The 13,872-nt window shown below is 39.5% G+C and overlaps 1 long non-coding RNA gene across 5 annotated transcripts in view; it reads right to left on the bottom strand.

The window, feature by feature from the left end:
- LOC309643548 overlaps positions 1 to 13,872 on the bottom strand; it is a 59,160-nt gene that overhangs the window by 5,709 nt on the left and 39,579 nt on the right. For 2 of the 5 annotated variants that reach the window (XR_014253805.1, XR_014253806.1), the window contains exons 3-4: positions 10,913 to 11,024; positions 59 to 9,200 (exon numbers count right to left, since the gene is read on the bottom strand). This is a non-coding gene — a long non-coding RNA (uncharacterized lncRNA). Of the gene's footprint in view, positions 1 to 58; positions 9,201 to 10,912; positions 11,025 to 13,872 lie in introns of those variants that run through there. The other 3 variants (XR_014253807.1, XR_014253808.1, XR_014253804.1) reach the window with 3 other exon arrangements.

Below are 13,872 nucleotides of genomic sequence, written 5' to 3'. Positions count from 1 at the left end.
AGAAATATTGAAAAAATTAAGAAAAAGTTAGGTATGTCATGAATGCATAAAATATATGTAGATATACAAGTAACATATAAAATGTGTGTTAATCCACTGTTTATGCTATCGGTAAGGCTTTGTGGAATCTGAGGGCAGTAGTACCTCAGAAAGAGCATGGGATAATAAAATGGTTAGCAACCAAGAACCCGGAAAATACCTTCTAGTATCCTGCTCTGCTTCTCTGTTTAATTCTCATTGCTCTGCCTAGCAACTGTCTCTGCTACTCAGTTCACACATCAGGTTGCCACTGTACTACAGCTTTGAAGTTTTAAAATTTCCTTCACTCAAAACAGTAGCTCAGTCTGAATAAAAATATTATGGTCCCAATTTCAAATTCCTGGTAGAAAGAATCTGATGATCTCAGTTTAAGTCAGATCTCTACCCATGGTCTCATCATCCGTGACCAAGAATGAAGTCATATAAATAGAGATATGGTTGTCTGGGGCTCATCTTATGGAGAAGGAAGTTAAGCTAGGTCATTGTGAGATGAGCCAACACCCCAAAAGAACTTAATACAATTGTTAAGTGGAAACAAAAAAGAGCCATGTGTAATGCAATCCCATTTCTGTAAAACAGAACAGAACTATCTATATACAAATATATGTTTATTGATAACACTTATGTTAGAAGAGTCTAGAAAGACTTAAGTGAGCAGGAAAAAATACTTTTTAATTTCTAAACTTTCATTATGATATAATTTCAGATTTGCAAAAGTTGCAAAAATAGTACAAAGAACTCCTGTATGCACTTAACTCAACTTCCCCAAATGTTAAATGTTACATAACTACATTAAAATGATCAAAACTGAGAAAATAACAACAATAAATACCACTAACTAATCTACAGGCCATATTCAAATTTTACCAACTGATCCACTAATGTCATACTTTTCCTGGACCAGGGCTCGAACCGGTGTCCCCTGCACTGGCAGGCAGATTCTTAACCACTGCACCACCAGGGAAGTCCCCACCTCTATTTCTATATTTCTATATTTATCCAAAACCATTAGTTCATACTGCTACCTTTTCCCCAGTTTTACTGAGGTGTAACTGACAGAAAAAATTGTGTATATTCAAAGCGTACAACACGAATTGATATATGTGTATATTGTGAAATGATTACCACAATTAAGTCAGTTAACACATACATTACCTCATTTGTATGTGTCGTGAGAATGCTTACTTCGCAAATTTCAAGTATACAATACAGTATTATTAATTATAGTCACTATGCTGTACATTAGATCCCCAGAACTTAGGCAGGTAAAGGGAAACTGTTTTTATTATGCTCTTCATTGTGTCTGTTCTCAGATTTTTCGCCCCAACAATGTGCTGGAACTTCTCCCCTAGACTCCCGGGCTCCCACAAAGGTACTCTCATCTATGGGTGATTGCCAAAGTTGATGTTCTGTGGTAAAATGATGGTAGAAAACTCCTTTTCTGCCATCTTTCTCCTGATATTTTTATTCCAATCCAACATCATAGAGGTCATTCTAGCATTCCTCCTTTTCTTATTTGTAATTCCTTGTTTGATGCTGCCAATACTAATAAAATATTAGAAATGTATTGAGTACCTCTCTCCATCAGAACTGTGCTACTTTCTTTACATACATACCTCATTTCATCTTCATGACAACCCTATGGTAGGTAATATTTTTCCTGAATTTTATAGGAGAGTGCAATATCAAGAAATTAAGTAATATTGCTAATTATTTATTAGGTGTTAGAGTGAAGATTTTGACCCAAGGAGTCTGACTCCAGAATTCATGTTCTTGACCATTGTGCATATCTTATTTATAAAAACTGAGGAAGCTAGCACAATATAAACCAATCTCACCCATATATATGGATGCAATAGTCTAAGCAGAGAGATTTAAAAATTACATGTAAAATCTCAAGTAATAAAAATAGAAGAAAATGGAACTGAATATTTATTCAATCTCAGGATGAGAGAGAACTCTGTGACCTTACAAGTGTCCAATCCCCAGCTGCGTTGGTCACTTCAGGATATATACCCTCTTTTGGCTGTGACAGGAACCAGGTTAAAAAAGAATTTGTAGCTGTATGTATTTTTTTCTCAGGGATCATTCTTGGCTTGTCTGCCTTCCTCCCTGTTTGAACTCTCTTTGCACTGCCTCCTCTGTCAGACAGATCAGCTTTGAATTAGAGCTTCCTCTTCTCATTGTCCTGTCTGAATTTGGCATCCTGACCCTAGACTATTGGTCTTGGCACTACTAACCCAGGAACTCCATAGGAAACTGACCTGGTAATTATCCTCTTGGCTTCACTTACCACAGCCTCATGCCCACTTCCAGCCCAGGAACTCAGGGCTCTCCCATGCCTCTCAGGCTCCCATCTGTCTAGGACAGGAGATTAGGCAAAAAGTAATAGAAAATACACATGCAAACAAACAAGCAAAGATGAATAGACTTGACTAAATAGTGACGTGTAAAACGTCTATTCTTCAAGACAATATACAATGCTATGATTCTATATACACATATACAATAATTTCTTTTTTCTTTTTCTTTTCTTTTTCATTTATTTTTTATTTATCTATTTTTAGCTGCGTTGGGTCTTCGTTGCTGCTCGCGGGCTTTCTCCATTTGCGGCGAGCAGGGGCTACTCTTCGTTGCAGTGCGCGGGCTTCTCATCGCGGTGGCTTCCCTTGTTGCAGAGCATGGGCTCTAGGCGCGTGGGCTTCAGTAGTTGTGGCTCGCGGGCTCTAGAGCGCAGGCTCAGTAGTTGTGGCGCACAGGCTTAGTGGCTCTGCAGCATGTGGGATCTTCCCCGACCAGGGCACGAACCCATGTCCCCTGCATTGGCAGGCAGGTTCTTAACCACTGTGCCACCAGGGAAGCCCAATAATTGACTTTTTAATTGCTTAAATTTCTTAGTACTAGTGTTTGCCCAGTACTATTCTTTTTTTTTTACAATTTTATATTTTGAAATATTTCAAACCTATAGGAAACTTTAAAGAATAGTATAGTGAAAACCCACATACCCTTTACTTATATTCAGCAATCAATAGTTGAATTTTCCCACCAGATCTAAATATTTATCGTCTCTATCCAAAGAAATTTATGTGCATTTTGAATCTTGTCGCATGCCTTGTGTTTCAGGGGTACCATGACTGTTCCATGTTTGGTGATTTGCTAGAGGATTTATAAGACTCAAATCAGGTTATATTCATGGCTAAGGCTTATTACAGCAAAGGGTGCAGAGCAAAAGCAGCCAGAAAAAAGATATGCATTGGACAGAATCCAGAGATCAGATGCAGGCTTTCAAGTCCTTCCCCATCAAGGGCCATATAAAACGTGCTTTCTCTCTAGCAGAGTACATGTGCAGAATGTCTCCACTCAGGGGAGTTGATTCAAGTCTCAGGGTCCAAGGCATTAATGGAGGTCTGGTTGCATAGGCACATTCTAGTACATGACCATTCATGGCAACTGAAACTCAGGACCCTAACAATTCCTTGTGGGATCTTACTTCCCTGACCAGGGATCAAACCCAAGCCCCCGGCAGTGGAAGCAAGGAGTCCTAACCACTGGACTGCCAGGGAATTCCCTCAGCAGTCGTAATGTTTGTGCAAAGCAATTCTGACAAGCTGATAAAGCATGGCCCATTGTTCCAGGTGAATACACAGAATAATCAAAATTAACATAATCTTCCAAGAACCACATGCCCAGGGGTTGGCAATGGTCAGTCATGGTCCAGGCTTCCTTGGACATATGCAAGGAGAGGGCTACCAGACCTACTATATTAACTCCTCACACCATACCTTTGCTTGTGCTGTTCCTGCCATTTGAATTGCTTTTCCCAGGAGCCTAGCTCAAATTCCACATTCTCTCTAGCACCTGCACAAGGCCCCGCCTGGAGCAGGTTCTTCCTAAACAGGGGCTCAGTGAAGGAAACTTGAGTGAAACCTTCTCAGACCTATTCAACCCAGTGATCTCTTCCTTTCCACTGAATTTTCCAGCTATTTTACCGTTAATCATATAATGCCTAGGGATATCGCTTATATTATTACATGATATTGTCATTAAAATTTTCGAGTTTATTTTTTCTCTTAACCAGATGTTAAATGATGATGGTGTCTTAGGTCAACTATATATCATATGTATATATGATAGATATATACTGCTGTACTTGGAACAGAGTATTGGTTGTAAAATACACTTAAATATTTGTTGATGCTGATTGATCACTGGTTCCAAAAGTACCTTTTTACAATTTAATTTGTAATTAATATATGAATAGTAAGGATTGAATTATGCAGCTTTGGCTAGTACACATGCATGAAAGGAATTTATTCTAGTACTAAGTGACATAAGAAAATTCAAGCCTTCCAGTCTTGTGAAAAAAACAGTTAAAAGGAAAAATAAATGTTTAAAGAATATGTGTTATAGAGAAGAAATGCCTTAGTTGTATTAACTGTTAGAGACAGTATTTGTATATTATATGGCATTGATTAAAGACAACAGAGTATAGAACTCTAGAAATAAAAGTAACCTGATAAGTTCCTGTTGATGACCTAAAAAAATTGCTGAGGAAAATTAGACTTTCAGGGGCTTCCCTGGTGGCGCAGTGGTTAAGAATCCGCCTCCCAATGCAGGGGACAAGGGTTCAAGCCGTGGTCTGGGAAGTTCCCACATGCCGCAGAGCAACAAAGCCTGTGCGCCACAACTACTGAGCCTGTGCTCTAGAGCCCGCGAGCCACAACTACGGACGCCCGTGTGCCTAGAGCCCGGGGTCCAAAACAAGAGAAGCCACCGCAATGAGAAGCCCACGCACCGCAACGGAGAGTAGACCCCGCTCGCCGCAACTAGAGAAAGCACACACGCATGCAGCAAGGAAGACCCAACGCAGCCAAAAATAAATAAATTAAATAAATTAATTAATTAAAAAAAAAAAAAAAGAGACTTTCAATCTATCTAATGTGCGGACTTTAGGTTTAGAAAGAAGTCATTGCAACACTGGAGGTCTACTAAATTGGTTTAACGGCTACAAGTAGTGACACCAGGCAAGAGAGAACTGTGCATCACATCCATCTACATTGTCAAGTCCTATTGCTGGGCAGTTGCACAAGCCACCAAGAGAGCACTCATAACTAATTAGGATGGTGTTTCTCAAACTTTAGGGTGTACCAGAAGCACGTGGAGGGCTTGTAAAACACAGATTGCTGGCCCAGCTCCCAGAACCTCTTCTGAATCAGCAGGTCTAGGGTAGGGCCAAATAATTTACATTTTAAAGCAGCTCCCAGGTGATGCTAATGCTGCAGGCCCACATAGCACACTGAGTATCTAAGTACTGTATCAGTCATGTACATGCAACAGTATGTATTTTCAGTAGCCTCAGTGCAATTCTCAGCAACCAACTAGGTCCTAAATAGCAGAGCTTAGACTTTATCATTCAACCTTTTACCTTTATTTTGGTCTTATTCATCGACATGAAGGCACTGTCTTCCACATATAAATAGTAATATGGTTTCTGCTACAATGGTACTCCTCTTCACACTATATTCAACAACGGAATTTCATGCCAGAAAGTTGCTAATCATTACATCAAAGTGTTTCTGTTAACACTTGAAGTCACACCTGATACAACTTGTTCATTTTTAATCAACACTGCTATAAATCAATCATAATATAATGGTCAAATATCATACCACAATTTATTGTTGTCGGGAGAGTGTTCTCACAATTCGTTCTCTTTGTTCCTCTTTGAAGTTTCTTCGTGACTGAGAGAAATGGAAAAATAATGATGTCCACATTGCATGTGGTTAGTTTTTGACCTGGCACTTTATGTCTGACAGACAGTATGTGGAGTGAACTATTACCAGCAATCTGTTCATTCTACCCTCCAGTAGGCACAGCAAATAGGTTGTGTTCCAACTAGGCTGTAAGTCTCCTTGAGAGCTAAACAGTACATATGGCATTTGTTGAGTCATTTTATTGTCCATAAGACAGAGAGATATTTATCAGGAGCATCATTCACCTGGAAAGTCGAGGAGCTTCTTACCTACAAAGAGTGATTAAATGTGTAAACAGGCTGTTTATCCTAGTCCCAAATTCAATTAATTACAATGATTAAGGAAATTTATTTTGGTTATGATATTCACTGCTATGGCATATTGGCACTTTTTTTCCAGATCAATGTTAGCCCACATCTGCTTATAAAAACCTTCAGATTTCCATTCTAATGGTATCACTTGGTGGGGGGGGGGGAGTCCCAGAAAGTTCTTATGCCAGCTGTTCTACATGGTCTTTTCTATTGAAAAATAGGAAGTGGATCAAAGTTTTACATGCTACAAAATCTTAAGACATAGAAAGTTTTAATTTTTCTTGTTTTTCATAACATACATTTTAACGCACATAAGCCAAAGAAAAGCAGGGATAGGACAAAAGGGAGGCTGGGGGAGGCATGGCTACTGTAGTTTGGGTCAATTTGGCTCCATCTCTTCTTTTGCTAACTGTCTTCTCCCACCCACAAAGCACAGGGCAAGTGCCCCAGACTTAGAATACCCCAACCTCCCACCAGAGGGATTGTCCAGGGAGCAGGTGACATCATTGGAGATAATCCAAGTCTTTCTCCACCAGGTACTAAAGGGGTCATGCAGCTAGATGGAAGTGAAGCTAGAGGGGCTTGCATGCCTGGTGAAAACTCTTACAGAAATAGAAGAGAATGAGGCCAAAACACAGAGGAAGAAACCTGCAAGGAAGAAACACAAAGCTGAGGAAGAGAGAGAGAGAAAGAAAAAGAAAGAATGAGAAGAGCTTTCAATATCCTTTTGAGTCCCTGGGTCCAGAGTGTCTATGGTCAGATCCTTCCCCATTCTCACCAGAACCATGATCCACTAAATTCTGCTCTTTGCTTAAATTAATCTGAGTAGGATTTCTGCCTCTTGGCTAATAGTAAGTTATATTACACTGTATCCATTTCTGAGTCATGGCAACTATTTTTAAAATCAACCTCACTTCCACCCCTTGGAGAAAAAAAAAAAACCTGTGGGAAACAAAATTATACTTAAACACTATTAGCTAAAGGTGTCTGATATTTTGTCTGGAATTTGCTTGAAAATACTCTAGTTTGATGTATATGCGTGTGTAAATTAATCTACATCCCAAAAATGATTTAACATTTTTAACAGCCAGATCAGGAGTCCACACGCCAGGCAGAGGTGATCAGTTAGCAGTTGAAGGACCCTAATCAGTAGCCCATCCCTCAAAAGAGGTTTGTACAACACTTTACAAATTGCTATCTAAACCTGCACCATAACAGATTTTTTAAATAGTGAAATGAGCATCGTTCAAAATATATTGTACAAGCCACTATGGAGAACAATATGGAGGTTCCTTAAGAAACTAAAAATAGAGTTACCATAAGATCCTGCAGTCCCACTCCTAGGCATATATCAGGCGAAAACTATAATTCAAAAAGATACACACACCCCAATGTTTATTGCAGCACTATTTACAATAGCCTAGACATGGAATCAACCTAAATGTCCATCAGCAGATGAATGGATAAAGAAGATGTGGTATATATATACAATGGAATATTACTTGGCCATAAAAAATGAAATAATGCCATTTGCAGCAACATGGATGGACCTAGAGATTATCATGCTAAGTGAAGTAAGTCAGAAAGAGAAAGACAAATATTATATGATAGCACTTATATGTGGAATCTGAAAAAAATGATACAAATGAACTTATGTACAAAACAGAAATAGACCCATAGACATAGAACACAAACCTGTGATTATCAAGGGCAAAAGGGGGGCAAGGGATAAATTAGGAGTTTGGGATTAACATATACACACTACTATATATAAAATAGATAACCAACAAGGACCTACTGTGTAGCACAGGGAACTCTACTCAATACTTTGTAGTAACCTATAAGGGAAAAGAATCGGAAAAAGAAAAAAAATATATATATATATTGCTGTACCCCTGAAACTAACACAACATTGTAAATCAACTAGACTTCAATTTAAAAAAAAGAATTAACAAAAGAAAAAAATTTTTTTAAAAACCCAAAATATATTGTACAGGAACTTCCACTTTGCACAAATGGAGTGTAAGAATCTGGCAGCCCAGAAGCCTGATAGCCTTTGAAATAGCACCGGAAGTCTCTAGTCCTAACTTGTCCTTCTTAATACAGAATTCTTTCACTTAAGCAGATTGGAATGTTAGCTCATGCTCCATCAGAATATAGTTGTGTTAGCTTCCAAGTGAATCTTCTGTGCAAGGCAGCTTGTTGAAGTGCCAAGAAGAGAAAGTGTGCACTTCACTGAGTTCAGAGGAATCATTTGTATGAACACCCTATTTGGCCTATTTGCTAATACATGTTTGTATTTGTGGAAAATTTAGGTCTGAGACTAGGTTTCACTGTGATAAGTCATAGTAACAATGCTGTAGGAGAGAAAGCATGGGTCCTACCCATCTCTCATCCCTGGAAGCTACTGCTGTTTTTACTAGAAGAAGCTTAACAGGCAGATTGGTTTAGGTCAGATCTCAACAGTGAGGGAAGCTGCGACATGCCCTCTCATGACTCACATTCTCAAACACTCCCTGCATTTTCATCCAGTTTGGTTTCTTGGCTCCTGCTTCTAGATTCACATTGCTATGATCTCTTCTTGCTTCTCTGATCCAGTTTAGTTTCTGGGTATTTGTTTTCATGTGTGCTTACAGCCCACCTCTGTTTTGGGCCTAGGCCAACTTGTGCCCACATTCAAACACTGCACAGATCCGTCCCTCCTACTCCTTGACCTATTTCATTTTGCTTGAAAGAAAATGTTCATTTCTATTTTGAATATGGAAAGCTTTGATCACTATACGTATTACTAGCGATAACCTATCCATAATTCTGCACTTTCACAAAAGGCAGAATTTGTAACAAAAAAGTCTTCAATCTTAATACTATTTGACTATGTAATTTCTTGAGCTTCAGCTGTAAGTATGTGCTCTTGAAGCAGAGACCTTTTTCCTGAGAGGCAGGCTAATTTATTGATATGGTAGTATCTCCTGCCCAGTTCTTAGCTGCTCGCTTTAGGAATTGAAAAGAACAGAAAGGTTATTCCACTCTCATCAGGAAAACTATCTTTGGGCTCTTCTCACCTGTCACAGGATATTTCCAGTGTCTTTGTATTGGCCTGAAAAAAATTAAAGATGGAAAAAAAAAATTAAAGATGGGACCAATAAGTAATTAAACTGGAGCTGCCCGCAAGAGAGTGGGAAGGAGGGTTTGATTTGGGCAGACACCTGTGTCTCACTTATACACGTTGTGTAGATGAGGAAATGTCTGTGTGGGGTCCCAGAAGGCAGCTGGATCCTAGGCACTGGCTTGGGAGACTTCCCCAAGCCTGTGGGTACAGAGGGAATGGGTCGCCTGCTTTCAAAGGACCATTCCTGGTTATAGAGCACCTGAAGTGTAACCACAGTGGCTTTCCCTAAATGTTCTAGACTTCCTGATTCTGCCCTCCTCGTTTCCAGAATTGCTCCAAGATTGTGACAATATTTACTGTAAGACTGTATCATGGAGCAAATTCATACCTATCATGAGTAAATGGACAATTAAATAAATCTAGATTAAGCCATTTTTAAGATATTTAAGCCAACAATGACTTCTTGAGGATACTTTCTCTAAATACTATATATATGAGAGGCTGCATCTACATGAAGTAGCTTTTGTCTCCATCAGAGATTTTTAAGCAGCAAGCTTGGTTTCAGCTGAGATATCGACTGCCCTCAGTCCTTGGGGCAGCCGCTCAGAGCCCCCGGCTGTTTGTCTTCAGCTGTAAGCAGCTTCTTCTTCTTGCCCCAGTGTGCATAACAAATACTGTATTATCATTTCTTCTTTTTTCTTTTTAATATTTATTTATTTATTTGACTGTGCTGGGTCTTTTTTTTTTTTTTTTTTTTTTTTTTTTTTTTAAAGATTTATTGATTGATTGATTGATTGATTGCTATGTTGGATCTTCGTTTCTGTGCTAGGGCTTTCTGTAGTTGCGGCAAGCGGGGGCCACTCTTCATCGCGGTGCGCGGGCCTCTCACTCTCGTGGCCTCTCTTGTTGAGGAGCACAGGCTCCAGACCCGCAGGCTCAGCAGTTTTGGCTCACGGGCCTAGTTGCTCCGCGGCATGTGGGATCTTCCCAGACCAGGGCGCGAACCCGTGTCCCCTGCATTAGCAGGCAGACTCTCAACCACTGCGCCACCAGGGAAGCCCTGTGCTGGGTCTTAGTTGCGGTGTGTGGGATCTTTAGTTGCAGCGTGCATGTGGGATCTAGTTCCCTGACCAGGGATCGAACCTGGGCCCTCTGCACTGGGAGCGTGGAATCTTAATTACTGGACCACCAGGGAAGTCCCTGTATTATAATTTCTATATGTGCCATCTGTGTTGAGAGGCATTGGTTCATATGATCTGTAATGATTTAGTACAAGGGGCAATAATGTTTTTAACTCCACCTCTCCTACTGACTAAACAATTTTAAATAGTAGCTACCCGAATTCAAGAGATACTTTATCAGATGGAAGGGCAGAGCCAGAATAAAAGCAGATCTTTACTTTGAGATTCCTGATACAGATAGAGAGGATTTCCGTCAAGAGGGAAGACGGGGAAGGACCACAGACCTCACACTCAACTCATCAGGCACACTCATCTTCCCATCCAATCCATCACTGAATCCTCTAATTTTTATCTCTTAATCAGACTCAAATTCATCCTCTCCACTGTCACTGTTTCAGCTCAGGCAAATGTCATTTTTATGTGTTTGCAGTAACCTCTGTATTAGTCTACGAGGGCTGCCATACAAAACATGTTTAAGCTGGGTGGTTTAAAACACCTGAAATTTATTTTCTCACAGACCTGGAGGCTTAAAGTCCCAGATCAAGGAGTGAGCAGGTTTGTTTCTGGTGAGGCCTCTCTTTCTGGCCTGTAGATGATCCCCTTCTCACTGTGTCTTCACATGGCCTCTTCTCTGTGGAGAGAGAGAGAGAGGGAGAGAGAGAGAGAGATCTGGCGTCTCTTCCTGTTCTTTTTTTTTTAAACATCTTTATTGGAGTATAATTGCTTTACAATGGTGTGTTAGTTTCTACTGTACAACAAAGTGAATCAGCTATACGTATATATATATCCCCATATCTCCTCCCTCTTGCGTCTCCCTCCCACCCTCCCTATCCCACCCCTCTAGTTGGACACAAAGCACCGAGCTGATCTCCCTGTGCTATGCGGCTGCTTCCCACTAGCTATCTGTTTACATTTGTTAGTGTATATATGTCCATGCCACTCTCTCACTTCATCCCATCTTACCCTTCTCCTTCCCTGTGTCCTCAAGTCCATTCTCTACGTCTGCGCACATATATACAATGGAATATTACTCAGCCATATAAAGAAACGAAACTGAGTTATTTGTAGTGAGGTGGATGGACCTAGAAACTGTCATACAGAGTGAAGTAAGTCAGAAAGAGAAAAACAAATACCGTATGTTAATACATATATATGGAATCTAAAAAAAAAAAAAAAGGTTCTGAAGAATCTTCCTGTTCTTATAAGGACACCAGTCCTAAAGGATTAAAGCCCTACTTTATGACCTCATTTAACCTTAATTCCTTCCCTAAAGACCTTATCTCCAAATTCAGTCACCTTGGGGCTTAGGACTTCAACATATGAATTTGGAGGGGACACGATTCAGTCCATAACAACCTCTATGCTACAGTCCAAGTGATCTTTCCAAAACACAGAGCAGCAAATAGAGATAATTTTACTTCTTCCTTTTCTGTTTGGATAACCCCACTCTGACCCCCAGCACTTTTTTGCCTAATTTCTTTGGCTAGGAATTTCAGTACAATGTTAAATAGAAGTGGCAAAAGTGGGCATCCTTGTCTTGCCCCTGATGTAAGGGAAAAGGCTTCAGTCTTTAACTGAGTATGATATTAGCTGTGGGTTTTTCTTAGATGCTCTTTAGCATGTGGAGGAAGTTCCCTTCTACTTTTAGTTTATTCATTGTTTTTATCATGAAAGTGTGTTGGATTTTGTCAAAGGTTTTTTTCTTTATCAACTGAACTGATCATGTCATTTCTTTGCTTAAAATCTTTCACATTCTGTGTCATTTAGGGTTCTTTGGTGGAGAAACGATTAACACTGATCATCTTAAGGGGGTTTCAGGAGCTTATAGGAAAGAAGCGAGGCTGAAAATGCAACTTGGAATGAAGCAGTTCCCGAAGGTTTCAATAGTAGTGATCCCTGGTTGGTCTTGTTTGGGTGCTTATGCTGTAATGAGTGAACTCTGTCTGCTGCTTCTCTCCTTAAGTCACACTGCTCAAAATACTAAGTCCCTGGTTGCAGGACATTGTGAATGTACTTGATGCCACTGAATTGTGCACTAAAAAATGGTTAAAATGGCAAATTTTACGTTATATATATTTTCCCACAATAAACAAAAAATTTAAAATGATTTGAATGTAGCCAAATACTGAAAATTTTCAGGAAGATGATTTTAGAGCAACGAAGCATAAATATAGCTTTTAATCTTTCTAGGGATTAAATGGCACATGATAATATATGGAATTAAACAAATGTGATCAAGTTAAATAAAACTGATACTGGGCTTCCCTGGTGGCGCAGCAGTCGAGAATCTGCCTGCCAATGCAGAGGACACGGGTTCGAGCCCTGGTCTGGGAAGATCCCACATGCCGCGGAGCAACTGGGCCCGTGAGCCACGATTACTGAGCCTGTGCATCTGGAGCCTGTGCTCCGCAACAAGAGAGGCCACGATAGTGAGAGGCCCGCGCACCGCGATGAAGAGTGGCCCCTGCTCGCTGCAACTAGAGAAAGCCCTCGCACACAATCGAAGGCCCAACACTGCCAAAAATTAATAAATAAATAAATTAAAAAAAAAAAAAGAGAATAAAAAAACTCCCTTGCTCCCTCATCAGCAAACATTGCCCGTGGGAAACTCCAAAACATTCTTTAAAAAAAAAAAAAAAATTGATACAACTGTGTTTGACTTTGGAGGTAACAAAGAGAGGTCAACAAAAAGTCAGAGAAACACAGAAGATGACCAGACCTTTACATTTCTTCTTTCCTCCAATGAGGAAAATACTTTTTTTCAGGCCTTGTCAGTTTCAGTACTGGGCTCTGAAAGGACTTTTAGAAAGCATCATTTATAGCACAAAGAAATATTTTCATCAAACTAACTTAAATTAGTCTAATGGCTTATATTAGTAATACTAGAAAAAAATATTCCTTGATGTTATACCTCTACGATTTGCTTCAGAAAAACCTGGGGACTGGAGGAAATGGAGAAATGTATACAGAGGTCAGATTGGCCATGAACTGATCATTGTTGAGAATGAGTGTGAGTTCATGGAGATACACTGTACTATTCCTTCTACTTTCGTGTATGCTTGAATAGTTTATTAAATTCTTTAAAAAAAGTTCTAGGACAGAGAGTGTAGTTGTTCTAGTTTAGGTCACATACCCACCCCTTGACTCTCCCAGGGAGGTGAGAGGAAAGCTTTTCCTCAGACTTACTGTACAATAATACTATACAGTATTATTGTAATAGTAAAACACTGGAAGCAATCTAAATGTCTCAAAATAGAGTACTGGTTAAGTAAATACATGCACATAATGGAATATTATAAAGCAGTTGAAATGACTGGTTATTTATTCCTTCATACAAAAATAAAATAGGTGGCAAGTTGTCTCCAAAGGGTTATATTAATTCTCACCTTTCCCAGCATTATACCTGTATCTTCAATAACAACAAATATTATCATTTAAGAAAAAGGTGTCAATGGTATCTTGTGTTGTTTTATATATTA

The sequence above is a fragment of the Balaenoptera physalus genome (genome assembly GCF_965194825.1).
Source record: "Balaenoptera physalus genome assembly, chromosome: 15".
NCBI lineage: Eukaryota > Metazoa > Chordata > Mammalia > Artiodactyla > Balaenopteridae > Balaenoptera > Balaenoptera physalus.
The sequence above is the reverse complement of the archived record's forward strand: the minus strand, read 5'-3'. Positions and strand labels throughout refer to the sequence as shown.